The 13212-nt window shown below is 39.5% G+C and overlaps 1 protein-coding gene across 10 annotated transcripts in view; it reads right to left on the reverse strand.

The window, feature by feature from the left end:
- Positions 1-13212, reverse strand: part of MLIP (muscular LMNA interacting protein) — a 249534-nt gene that overhangs the window by 178933 nt on the left and 57389 nt on the right. The window lies entirely within an intron of this gene.

Below are 13212 nucleotides of genomic sequence, written 5' to 3' on the forward strand. Positions count from 1 at the left end.
GATCTTGGCAGTGCCTCCAGGACGCCATGCAAAATTTATTCTTTGAAGTCTACAAAAGCCACCCAGAGACAATCTATTGGACTGCAATCAATTTCCAGAGGGAAATCTTTCAAACATTGGCTACAGACATGCCTCTTTTCAGAAAACGTGTGTGTTACATTGCATTTCTATTAATTAAATCCTACTTGCAGTGCCCTAGAGATGCTTTCCCCAGAAACATGGTCAAGGAGCCTTAACAAATGATAGGTCAACTCTCACCACTACAATTGTGAAAGGGAGGACAGTGAAGGCACCAAATGCTGCTTAGCAAAGCCCAGACACATCAACCTCGTTTAGATTGGATAAAGGACACCTTGACCACGCATTGCAGATGATTGCACAATCAGCACATAACTTTGAGCTAGATTTATACTTATTTGGGGTTGGCTTTGGGAAGGCTAATGGAAATTATAGGGAGGGACTTTAGGTTTTCCCACCCAAAGCCACTTCTTGGTACATCCATTGATTCCAAAACCATATGAAAAGGAGAATAAGGGTGGTTGCCTAGAAGTAAATGCTTCTCCAGAGATATCAGACATGTATCATGCTGATGCTCATCAGAGCAGTAGGCTAAAAAAGAAATAATACACCCTATTACTGAAAAAATTCTTAAATTAGGATTCAAGTTAACTTCTTCCTGCCCTTTGTACCATTTGTCAATTTAAAAAGAAGAAGAAGAAATGGTTCTATAGTATGCATATAAGATCTTTGGCTAATATCTTCCCACCCTCCCTCTTCCCCCTTTGCCGGAAGCCAGTCCATCCTTGCTGCTTGACACAGTCGCTGCAGGAAAGAAACATCTGCACAGCATATGTTTCAAGGGACCTGGCGTATATGGCATACTGTTCTTAATATGTTTGCTCCCCTACTTAGCACTATGTGTTTTAACCAAGGTCACCTCTCAAAGAAAGGTTGTTTCCCCAGGTGGGGATTTTCCCCTGGAGTTAGGGATTAACAGGACTAAGGAAGGGAATAAATCAGTAAAACCCCTTAACTAAGTGCCAAGTGGGTAGTTAATCACTTTAACCAGGAACAATCACGCTTAAGCTACATAATCTTTACTTAGGATAATCTTTTTTAGTTACTTCCTTGTAGCTTAACAGAACAATAGAGTAGTGACCTTGGAATGGAGATAACAAATGCCCTAAACTTTGGAATAGAATGGATAGGATTAAAATCAACTGGTATAAATACAGATGTAACAGGAGAATAAAGACAGAACCTGGCTGGAGAACCTGACTAGAGAACCTGGCTAGGCGGCTGATCAACTGAACTCTGTCTCCATGTCATTCCTTCTTCACCGGCTCTGTCCACACCTTTGGGAACCCCTGGACCTGCTGGGGCTGGACCCCAACACCCCTTCCCTCTGAGATTCATCAGTACATTCCATGTTTCCATGCCTGTGCATTGGGTGTCTGCCCCATGGTTGCCAGTGTGTATCATAGCTACCAGTGGAATGGTCAAACCCTCACTTAGGTTTTTATATATATAGATATTCAATATTCTCTCTTTTTTTTTTTTGTAATGATGTTTACTTTGAATTTATATTAGTTCACACAAACACTCCATCCATGCTTTTGTTCCGGCCCTCCAGTCCAGTTTAAGAACCCATTGTGGCCCTTGAGTCAAAAAGTTTGCCCACCCCTGTCATAGTCTCTGTGGGTCAGAAGTCTGGGCACAGTTTAGCTAAGTCCTCAGCCAGGCTGCAGCCAAGATCCTGGCCAGGGTTTGGTTCTCATCTGGAGGCTCAGTTGGTGATGGATCCACTTCCTAGCTTACTCTGGTTGTTGGCAGGATTCCCTTCCTTCTGGTTGTTAAGTCTAAGAACACCAGCTTGTTGCCAACTGTCATGCTCAGCTCAGAGAACTCACCCACAATGTCTTGCCATGTGACCCTCTCCATAAGCTTTCGTATAACATGGAAGCTTACTTCTTCAGCCAGCAAAGGAGAAATAGTGAGTCTACCTGTGAGACAGTGTCTTATAGTACAAACTAGAGGCCCGATGCACGAAAATTTGTGCAAGAGTGGGCCTTCCTTCCCCCGGCTGCTGGCATGGGCTTCCCTCTGGCATCCAGGACCTAGGCCTCCTTCCTCTGGTCGCCGGCAGGCACCTGGGACCCCGGCTGGCTTCCCTCCGGCCCCAGCTTCAACAGGAAAGACGTCCAGAAGACGTCTGGTCTAATTAGCATATTACCCTTTTATTATTATAGATAACATAATTGTGAGAGTGATATCCTACTACCTTTGCTGTATTCTATGAGTTACAAGCAAGGCAAAGCAGGTTAAAGCCTGTTTGATACTAAAAGTAACTCAGTTCTGCCAGTTTTAACTTAGTCTCTTCGCAAATTCTTCAGTCAATTTCAGATCACCTCTATTTCCATTTTCCAAAGGTTTTATATACATGGAGTTATGGCTTGAACTGTGTCCCCTCTCCCAATTCACATGTTTGTTTTTTTTGGTTTTTTTTATTGCTTAAAGTATTACAAAGGGTATTACATATGTGTCCATTTCCCCCCCCCCCCCACCCTAGACAGTCCCCTAGCCTCCCCTATCCCCCGGTGTCTTATGTCCATTGGTTATGCTTATATGCATGCATACAAGTCCTTTGGTTGATCTCTTACCCCCCTACCTCCTGCACCCCCACCCTCCCCGGCCTTCCCGCTGCAGTTTGACAATCTGTTTGAGGCAGCTCTGCCTCTGTATCTATTATTGTTCAAAAGTTTATAATGGTCTCTATTATCCATGAATGAGTGAGATCATGTGGTATTTTTCCTTCATTGACTGGCTTATTTCACTTAGCATAATGCTCTCCAGTTCCATCCATGCCGTTGCAAATGGTAAGAGTTCAATCTTCTCTTTTAAGTGTAATGAAACTTGAGTGACAAAGGCAAATCTTAGGTTGGCTTTGTGGACTGACCTTTAGGCATTACCTGGCAGACTCTAGAAAAGAACTTGTGAGGCAGCAGCTTTGGTGCTGGGCAGAGTCATTAGGAAAACTGCCTCGATGGCCTGGGAGACCAGGAGGCCAAAGCAATAAAAGAGAAAACAGCCCTTTGTGAAATATCTCTGAAGTGATACCTGAACTTGCATCCTGACTATGGACCCATATAAGTAGTGATGGGGGAGGGGATATGGGGAATAGCACCTTTACTTTTTAAAACATTTACATTCTGGAAACATGTATTATGGAATTTCTAAATATTACAGTTACTAACAATCATCCCTAATATTTATTGAGTAAACGGTATGTGTTAGGCAAGGTGGTAGGGATTTTCAACATTTATCAAGCTCATAATAGCAATCCTATTTATAACTATTACATACTTAAAAGTTGCTTTAAAGAGTCTGATCAAATTGGTAAAACTTCTGATGTGGTTATTAAAATTCAATGAACCAAACACAAATTCATCTCCAAAAAGGAGGACAAACAAGCATCAATCACCTTGGATAAAAATTCAGTAAGAAGCACACAGGCATTTCTCTGATTATTACTCAGGGACTTAGAACTTGCTTTTCAAATAAATATAGTAGCTGTGCTTTTGTAAATGAGGAAATCAGAAAAATGTGAGATTTATGACCAAATTTAAGAATTAACATCTACCAAATAACTTCCATTTATTGGATTTTACTGTGTACCAGCTATTTTATATCTAGTGTTTCTGATCCCTCACAGGCTCCATGTAATTTCATAGACAAGGAAACTTCATACTTGCCCAAGGTCACATAACTAACAAATAACTCATCTGGGCTTTAAATTCAAGACTGATGTGCCCCAGGTTGGGCTCATTCTTTGATGCCACTCTGCTTGCCCAGTTGTGTGAATGCTTTATACAGAAGTAGGAACACTGAAACAAAGAGACACACCTGTCAATTTGCATAAATTAAGCCAAACCCAGGCTACTTTTATGTGCAATGCAAACCTCCTCAACCTAAAATATGAACATTAGTTATCTTTCAGGAAGACAACTGAACAAAGATACATGTAATCAAAAGGTATTTGTTTTTTAAAGTGAGAACATGAGGGCCAGTAGGAAAACAAACAAAAAAACACACACACACAAAGAAACAGAAAAACATGTGATGGCTTTGATTTCATTTTTTCTCGAGAAAGGAAAAGTGATGCCAAGTCTGGGGGCATGTGGTGATTTGCAACAGATTTCTCCCATTCCAATTCAATTCACACATCTGCACAGTACAGGTAGGTCACAGAGGTGAGCACTCAACACTACTATAAAATCAATTACATTTCCCACCTATCACAGCAGGCACATTCTGGAAGTCATTTATCAATAGTACTGTAAAAAGCAAAACAAACCAAAAAACCCACTTAACTTTAAACTAACAAGATAACAAACTTGGTGAAAATTTAGTTTTTAAAACTGTTAGAAATTTTTTGCTTTAGAAAATGTGGTTCAAAGGCCAAAGAAATGGCTGGGACAAAAAAAAATTAAACTTAGTTTGGTTTAGCACAGATTAAAAATATGAATTCATAAATAGTAGCCATTTAGGGCTAGTTTATAAAAAAATTTTCATTATAAATTGTGGAGTTAATATCTGATAAACAAGCCTAAAATTTGGTGATTAAATCTAAGTAAGTTACCAGTGAGCCTGGATGCATCTCCATTTAGTTGTCTCTTCTGGAAGAATTTAAAAATCACACACTCGGAAAAATTTGAGATTCAGATTATATTAGGAATAACAGAGATTAGTAGTAGTTTTAGATGTAGTTCTGCTTCTAGACCAATAACATGATATCACCTGGGAATGTGTTAGAAATGCAAATTCTCAGTTCCCACCCAGACTTGCTAAATCAGGAACTCAGGAGGTGGGACTCTGCAATCTATGTCATAACACACTTTTAAGAAATTCTAAAATCTGAGAACCACTATTCTAGGGCCCATGAACTTAGTGTTCTGGTTTACAAGAATTGGTTAAAATATGTCCAGTTAGGATTAACCAAAGAAAAGTAAACTACAGTAAGTATGAATTTATAGATAGATACTGAAAGTTTACTTGTAAACTACTTGTGTTGTTTTCCTCTAAGAATATAGTAGCATGTACTAAATTCTCAGGAAACTCACAAAGCCAATTTAACTTCTAAAATTGGAACTATCATGCTAAAAATACAATTTAATGGGTATTAGAATGGAATGTCCTGGCAGAAGCAGCTATGGAAAGCTGAAAACTGATACATGGGAGTGGTCAAGGTGATGCTGTTGTAATGAACCCAGTTATTAATAACTGGAAAGGAGCAAGGGAAAGGCCAAATAATATGGGCATGCCATTTGTGCAGCTTTGCCACACAGCTGCAATTTAGATGCATGCCCAGTAAAGTCTGGGTGACATAGGGAGGTACTTGCCAATCACTCCTGGGAGTAGGTCATTGGCCGGGGTAGGCATGGCCTCTGCAAGCACGGGAAGATTTACAAAACTCAAGTTCCTAAACAAAGGAGTTCTCTTTCCTGCTCACACCGACTCCTGTCCTATGGGATTCTCATGCTCCTACTCTCTTGCATTTGCTGTGGGCCATGTGGACCCCACACACAATGGACTAATGGCCTGCAACTAGCCTAATACTAAACAACCCAGATCCACTGTGGAACAGGAACTTTGGACACTAGCTTTGCTTCTAGCTTTACTACATCCCCAACTGCATCTTCTCCAGGACTGGACTAAGGGAAATGGAACTTTGAAACCCAAGGATGTAATTCCATGCAAATAAAAATCACTCATCCTCCCATGAGAGTCTCAGAAATTCCTTTTTCTCAAGATATCATAAAGACCCAACCTCTAGCACCCAGTGGGGAGAGGGGTCACCCACTTTCACTGGTGGATACTCCACTTCCACCAATACCAAGGTGTATGAGAAAGGGGCAACTTGCTACTGCAGAAAGGCACTCCAAGTCCCGATCCTTCGCCCTCCTATCCCCAGGAGAAGGATGCAGTTTAGCGGTTGGGCAAGGTCTACAAGACAGCAGTGACAGAGACTGAGGTCCCCTATCAGGAGAAGGGAGTGAGTGCTGAGTGCAGCCACTGGGCCTCTGATAACTGTGGCAAAGTTGAGGGAGGGATGGCAAACATCCCCAGAGATCTCAAGGCTACTGGTGTCCACCAGAAGCTGACAAAGTTACCAGCAACCCCTGAGAGGAAGGAAAAAGAGGAATGCTTGGAAAGCACCTACCGGTATCTATGGGCTGTTTGTTACTCAGAGGTTTGTAAGCAGAGAAGAATGAAGTCAATCACTCACTCACTACACTTACATGAAATATTCAGTGAGAAGGAGAGCAAGATTACTTTTGATGACAGATTCACACAAGACTTTGTTTCTGCTCTGCTTACGACCTCCCAGAAAGCATCACAGTGCCATTTGAAGTAAATGAAGGCATGCTTCATGAAGCAGAATCCTAGGAAACTCCAAAAAACAGTTACTAATGGACTCTACCATAAAGTTCTTCATTTCTTTTGGAATGTGGCAGTTTAGGAAGCTGAAGCAGAGAAGACAAATACTGAAATCATGGAATTTGATGTTTAATGGGAGAATATTTCTACTCCCGAATTATGACATACGGTTCATGAACTAAGATTTTTTTTAAATAAACATATGTCCATATGAACTTTATCTACAATAATTTACCTTGGGGAGTTTATATGTCTATTTCATGTTTCTACCATTTCACAAAATATTTTTAACTCTCTCTTGGAGTTAACTTAAAAACTAAGTTATAAAACAAGGAAACTAATTTTACTGCCTTAAAATTATACCTTAAAAAAAAACAAAACATAAACAGGTTAACTCACCATGACTTTGACTCTAAAAATAAAATCTGCTATTGAAAGAAAATTACTTATCATGAACTTAAAAGATGAGGAAAAACTGTTCCCAAGGAAGTTTCTGGAATTAGAAATAGTATGCAAATATGATTATAGTCTGTGGAGGTGACAACTTTGATAGAGACAGTATTCATCATGGGAAAAATTTTACATTATGTTTCCATTGATTTCTAACTGAAATTTAACATTCCCTTCAACTATAAATGTAATCAATCAACCTCTGTAGAATTAGCACTATCTATAACTTTGATACCTACTAAAATCATAATTTTTAAAAATATTGTGTTGCAATATTTTATAGCAAAATCACTGGTCGCTACTTTTAAATTATGAGTTATTAGACCCATCACCAAATTCTGTTATTGAATGAATAAAGAAGCACATATTACTGTCAGAACTTTTTAAAAAATATGTTGATGCCCCAATTTCAACATAAGTGGTTTCCCTTAAGGTGAGTATTTTAAATTATGCATGCAAAATAAAAATGCTAAAAGGGGACCATTGGCTCCCTCAAACTGACAAAGGATGCATGGCCCAACAAGTATTAGGAATCTCTGCCTTATATAATGAGTTCATTTATCATATTTGTTTTTCTTTGTCTAGGGCAGCAAAAAATTGCAGAACATCATAATAGCTGTGGAAAGGGTTCCTTGAGGTTAAAAAATAAATTTTGCATGTAATAAATTTGACATACCAATGCCTTTTCCAGAAACAAAAGAAGCAACATGGTCCCAGAGGCACATTACAGAAACTGTCATCTTGAAAATCATTAGCTGGATATACCTACTTTATCCATGTAACCAAAATGTTAACAGAGGCTCTTTGCTTAAAGCAATCTAGTTTAACAAAGTGCCATTATCTAGGATATCAATCGTAGAGAAGGTGGGGAAATCTGACATTATATCAAGCTGGGCTAGTCTCAGCATGATACTAAATACCTGGGAAAAAAATGAAGGCAAAACAACAAAAATGATGAATGAGGCATGGAGACTGACTGAGGTGAGACTGACTGAGGGGAAACGTTGGATTGCTGTGTCTTGGTATAACAGTCAAGCAGTTGTGCACAGACAGCAGGAATGGGCCCTCCCTCAATGCATAACACTGCAGAGTCAAAGCAATCATTTGGTGTGTCCCTCCAAAAGGAACAGAGAGGGGGAAAAACGAAACAAAATGAGGAACTGTATAGTGGGCACATTGCCACACAGATAAAAAAAAAATGCTTAGCGCCCTAACCGGTTTGGCTCAGTGGATAGAGCGTCGGCCTGCGGACTGAAAGGTCCCAGGTTCGATTCCGGTCAAGGGCATGTACCTTGGTTGCAGGCACATCCCCAGCAGGAGGTGTGCAGGAAGCAGCTGATCGATGTTTCTCTCTCATCGATGTTTCTAACTCTCTATCCCTCTCCCTTTCTCTCTGTAAAAAAACAATAAAATATATTTAAAAAAGAAAGGAACTGTGGGCCACAAGGCTGCAGTGGGCACAGGGACGGGTCTCAGCCCATCCTCTGCACCCCCACCTGGGCACTCCCGCTGTAACCCCTGGTCCCCTCTCTGCGGGTGAAGTCAGCAGGTGCGAGCAGCAGCTGCTGCCCCGATCGCCCATCAGGGGCAGGGGGAGGTGGAGAAGCCCTGACGAGCGATTGGGACTGGCAGCCGCAGCTCACACCCACTGACAGTGCCAAGCAATGGGGGCTGGTGCTGGGCACCGGCAGCGGGTGCGAGTGGGACCAGCACCTGCAGCAGGTGTGAACGCCAGGCAGGACCATGGCGCAGGGGAGCAAAGAATTTTCAGTAACCACCAGAGGCTCGCCCAGATGACAGCAACTGGCACCCTGCCTTGGTCTGGCGCCCCTGCTCACCTGCTCCACCATCCCACCAAGGCCAACACCCACCATGTTCTGTGCGTTCCCCCTGGTGGTCAGTGCACGTCATAGCAACCAGTTGTTCGGTTTTTCGGCTATTTGGTCTATTTGCATATTAGCCTTTTATTATACAGGATATTTTCTTAAAATTTTGAGCATTTTGTTTAATTTTGAAATTAAAAGCATAATTTTCATCATCAGGCAATTGTAAAGGTCTCCACCTGAACATGTATATGTAAAATACACTGAGTGGCCAGATTATTATGATCGGCCAGATTATTATGACCACCCCATCAGTACAATGAAGTGAATTAGTTATGCAAATAATAATAATAATAATAATAAAAACCTTGAGAGTATTTGCTTAGGAAGTTTTCAATATTCAGTATTTTTGGAAGTGTCAATGAAGTACTGATGGGGTGGTCATAATAATCTGGCCACTCAATGTATATTTGTTCTCTTTGTTATCTGTATACATACCAAAGAGAAAGGTTAATTCACTTTATTGGGAAGGAAAGGATAGCATTCACTGAATAATCCTGAAATTATCTCAAGAAGAAACAAACACAGGGTGGGGCAAAAATCAGGCTTACAGTTGTTCATATGGAAAACAAAAACTAATAAATAATAGTACAAGAAGAAACTCTGTGTTTCACGTACTCACAACTGAAAACCTACTTTTATCCCACCCTATATATTTCCTAGTTCTAATAAATAAATAAATAAAAATAAGCAAACCTAAATTGTGACCTCTGGACTGCAGACCTAGAGACACAACGAAGATTCTTTGGACACTTGGAACACTGTTGAACGTGAAGTGACTTAGGCGTGTCCTGTATTAGTCAGGCAATCAACATTTGCCGGGAAAACAAACACCACTGAAATCTCTGTAGGTGATTGTTAAAGTGTAATAGTGTCCTAGTCTCTAAGATGCTTCCCCACCTCCAGCCCCCTCTTTCACTCTGACTACTCTGGGTGTTGGCATGTTTCTTCATGGTCCCTTCACCTGCCAATGAATAGGAGAACACCTGACCCAGAGGATGTAATAATCCCAGAGGTAGATGGTGGAGGACAGAAAAATAAACCTGGAAGCAAATTATGGCTGCAAATTCACAAGCTGGAGAATTTATGCCAGTCAACTAATTCTTGAAGCCTCAATTATATCATGAATCAAGTAATAATTATAATATTCCCATTTCATAGAGTTGTTATGAGAGCAAAGCCAAAAACGTATTTATTAGGTTTAAGATTGCTTCTGATAGAGTGTCCCATTAATTATTTCATTAGACCATGTTCAGTATTAACAGTGGCCTTAACTGGACCAACAAGAACTTTTCTTTTGGATGTTTTCAATTTAGGGATGAATTGCAGCAGCCCACCCACCCCGTAAATGACAAGGTTAAAGACATTCTAGTAAAATTCAGGAGCCACTGATGGCATGTTTCCATCCACATGACAACCCCAATATGTGATGGGAAAGAAACTGACAGGAAAAAAGAACTAGGGCTCGGTGCCCAGGGAATAACCTGGCTGCTGGAAATCCCAGCTTCAAATATTCCCGAGGGCCTGTACAGCCCAGTCTCAGGTGAGATCTGGATTGTCAACTTTGGCTTGGATGTGTGAGTCAATAAAATACTGTTTTGGCCTAAACTCTATGCAGTTTGATTCCTTTCACTTACACCAGTCCTGTTTATTACAATGAAGATTTGGAGGTCTTACAGCACCCTGGATTTCCCGTTTTTGCCTACAATGTTCAAGGTATGGGCTATGTGCAGGACAGCTTTTAACTTTGTGACTTGAATATTAAAACACAGAATTCATTTCAGGTGATTAGCACTTCAACCTAAGAAAGTCTCAAAATGCTGATTGCCTGTTTAGAAGAAGACAATAAAATTTAGCCTTAACAGAAAAAGGGATTAAATATAATTCTAGAAAGTGAATTGGAATAAGCTGATGATATTAAAAAATGGAAACTTTCATGTCTGTTTCTAAAGAATCTGTTACTTTAAGAATTCTGCAGCAGCTGTTGAAGGTTAATTAAGGTACAATTCTAAGAGAAAGAATTAAAGTGCCAATTTTACATTTCCCCTTTTGTTTTATTTCTAAACTATTTTATTGAACTTACTGGGCATTTAATATAATGACAACTATTAAACAGTACATCAAAGTCAATTTCTTCCTTTTATCCATTTCAGCATATTTGATTAATTCGGCTACAACTACATACTATGTGCTGAATTAATCTTAGTGTCATGCTCAAGATCAACTGCCAACTCATAAATTTCTAAATAATTTATAAGTTGTTCTTCCATTAATCTCAACCTCCCAGAAGAGACTGCGCATTGATAAATAAATGTCTTTGGTAAATTACAGTGTGTTTGCTTTCCACGAGGATACTGGACTTTCATGAAGTTTCCCAAATATTTTCATTTGTTGATGCCACTGATAAAGGCCAGAAAGCTTATGCAATTAGTTTTGAACACAAATCTCACTGGCCTGTAATGGAAATAAAAATACTCCTTAACTTCCACATTATTTCTGGATGAGACATCACTTTCTAATTAGTATTAAATTGATTTGTGGTCATTTGTTATCTCCCTTATTTGACTAAGAAGTCACTGAGAGGTGAGAGTGTAGTTTTTACTATTTGTAGCTGTAACAGCACTCCAACTCTGTGCTTTAGAAATAGGAGAGGTTCCACAAAGTGTTTGCTGAAGTAACAAACCACCGGCCAAACCAATCTACTTCTCATTAAGTTATAATAATATAATGCTGGGGGAAAACATCTATTGCCTTCCCTCGGTCAGTATCTCTTTAAATTCTACTTAAACTGGCCTCCCCAAGTAAGCAAGCTTTATACTGCTGTACAGCATGATCAAAATACCAGAGAAAGTCCTCTTGGCTCCAAATATTCAGAAGTTTGTGCATATGCATGCATATGCATACATACTCATACTGCTTAGAATTCTTTCTCAAATGAGGAAAGAAAAGGCCACCAGTCTTTCATGCATCAATCTGAGCTAGTCAAAGTATTTATTTTGAGCCAAATATATTACACACATTTAATGCTGACAGAAATCGAAAGCTGGCTATGTGTGTGCATATGCAGGGCGATACATAAAAGTGCTTATGCCTTTGACCTGATACATAGAAATGTTTATGCCTTCGACTTAATCATCCAATTTTTAGAATTTGTTTAAAATAAATAATATGAAAAATTAAAAATGTAGCAAAGACATTTATAACAGCATTTTAAGAGGAAAATATAAAAACAACCGAAATAGTCAATAATTGGAAAATTATTCAACATTTATACAGAAGTTTGATGACTGATTCTATGGCTAAGGTAAATGTAGAAAGAATACAAAAAAGTTATGTTGAGTGAACTAAATAAAATATGAAAATGATATATAGCTTTTGATTACAACTACATACAATTCCATTTGTATGAAAACTGGAAGAGATTGCGGGGGGAAATTACACATACAGAGTCAGAAATCCATTTCTGTCTCATTGAAAAAATTATTTAAATAAATTAAAACTATTAAATTTGCAAAAAGTTTGAGATGCGTGGTGACTAAAATGTATATTGACTAGGTAAATCAGAGTTGGCCTAGACTGCCTGTTCCAGGAAGGGTTTCGGCAGCCCCTAGAAGCAACAGCTGGAAACCCAAGAGAACAAAGCACCAAAATTCCACCCAATTGTTTCAAATGCCATCTAAAATTGACCAGCCTGAAGCATCCCAGATTTCATAATCTTACTTGGACTTAATCATAAATCGCACTGATCTATTCTTCCTTTTGGTTCCTCTAATGCCTTTATGCTATAGCTTAAGAATTTTGTGATTGCTTTTTCCTAGGGAGAAACAATGATTTAGTAAGCATTCCTCCTTTGTGCAATTCCCTGTGCACATTTAGCTTCCCCTTACAATCTCTTCCAGTTTTCATACAACTGGAATCATATGTAGTTGTAATCAAAAGCTATATATCATTTTCATATTTTATTTTGTTCTCTCAGCATTTAGTTAGTATTCCTCCTTTGTGAAATTCACCTTACACATCTTTAAATACGCATCTAAGTCCTCTTTTGTTTTAAGAAAAAGAGAATTTTATCTTTGATTCTTTTCAACTAGAGGTAGTTTTGATGTGATAAGAAATTATTCTTTATAATCTATCTATCTATCTATCTATCTATCTATCTATCTATCTATCTATCTATCTATCTAAAGCCAACTACCGAAATGACCAGAACGACCAGAGACCAGAACACCACCGCCCCTCGCCCAGGTGGGCCCCACCCCCCAGGGAGCAGTTAGGGGCGCCCCTAGGCAATGTGATAGGGTGCGAGTTTGATGGGGGAAAGTCAAAGAAATAGAGGGGAAGGTCTTAAGGGTCTGCAGGGTTGGGGCGGTCGGCCTGGAGTAGGTTTGGAGTGTGCTGGGGAAGGAAGAGGAAGACCTGATTGGAAAAGGCTCAGCACAGT

This window comes from Myotis daubentonii, chromosome 6 (assembly GCF_963259705.1).
Source record: "Myotis daubentonii chromosome 6, mMyoDau2.1, whole genome shotgun sequence".
NCBI lineage: Eukaryota > Metazoa > Chordata > Mammalia > Chiroptera > Vespertilionidae > Myotis > Myotis daubentonii.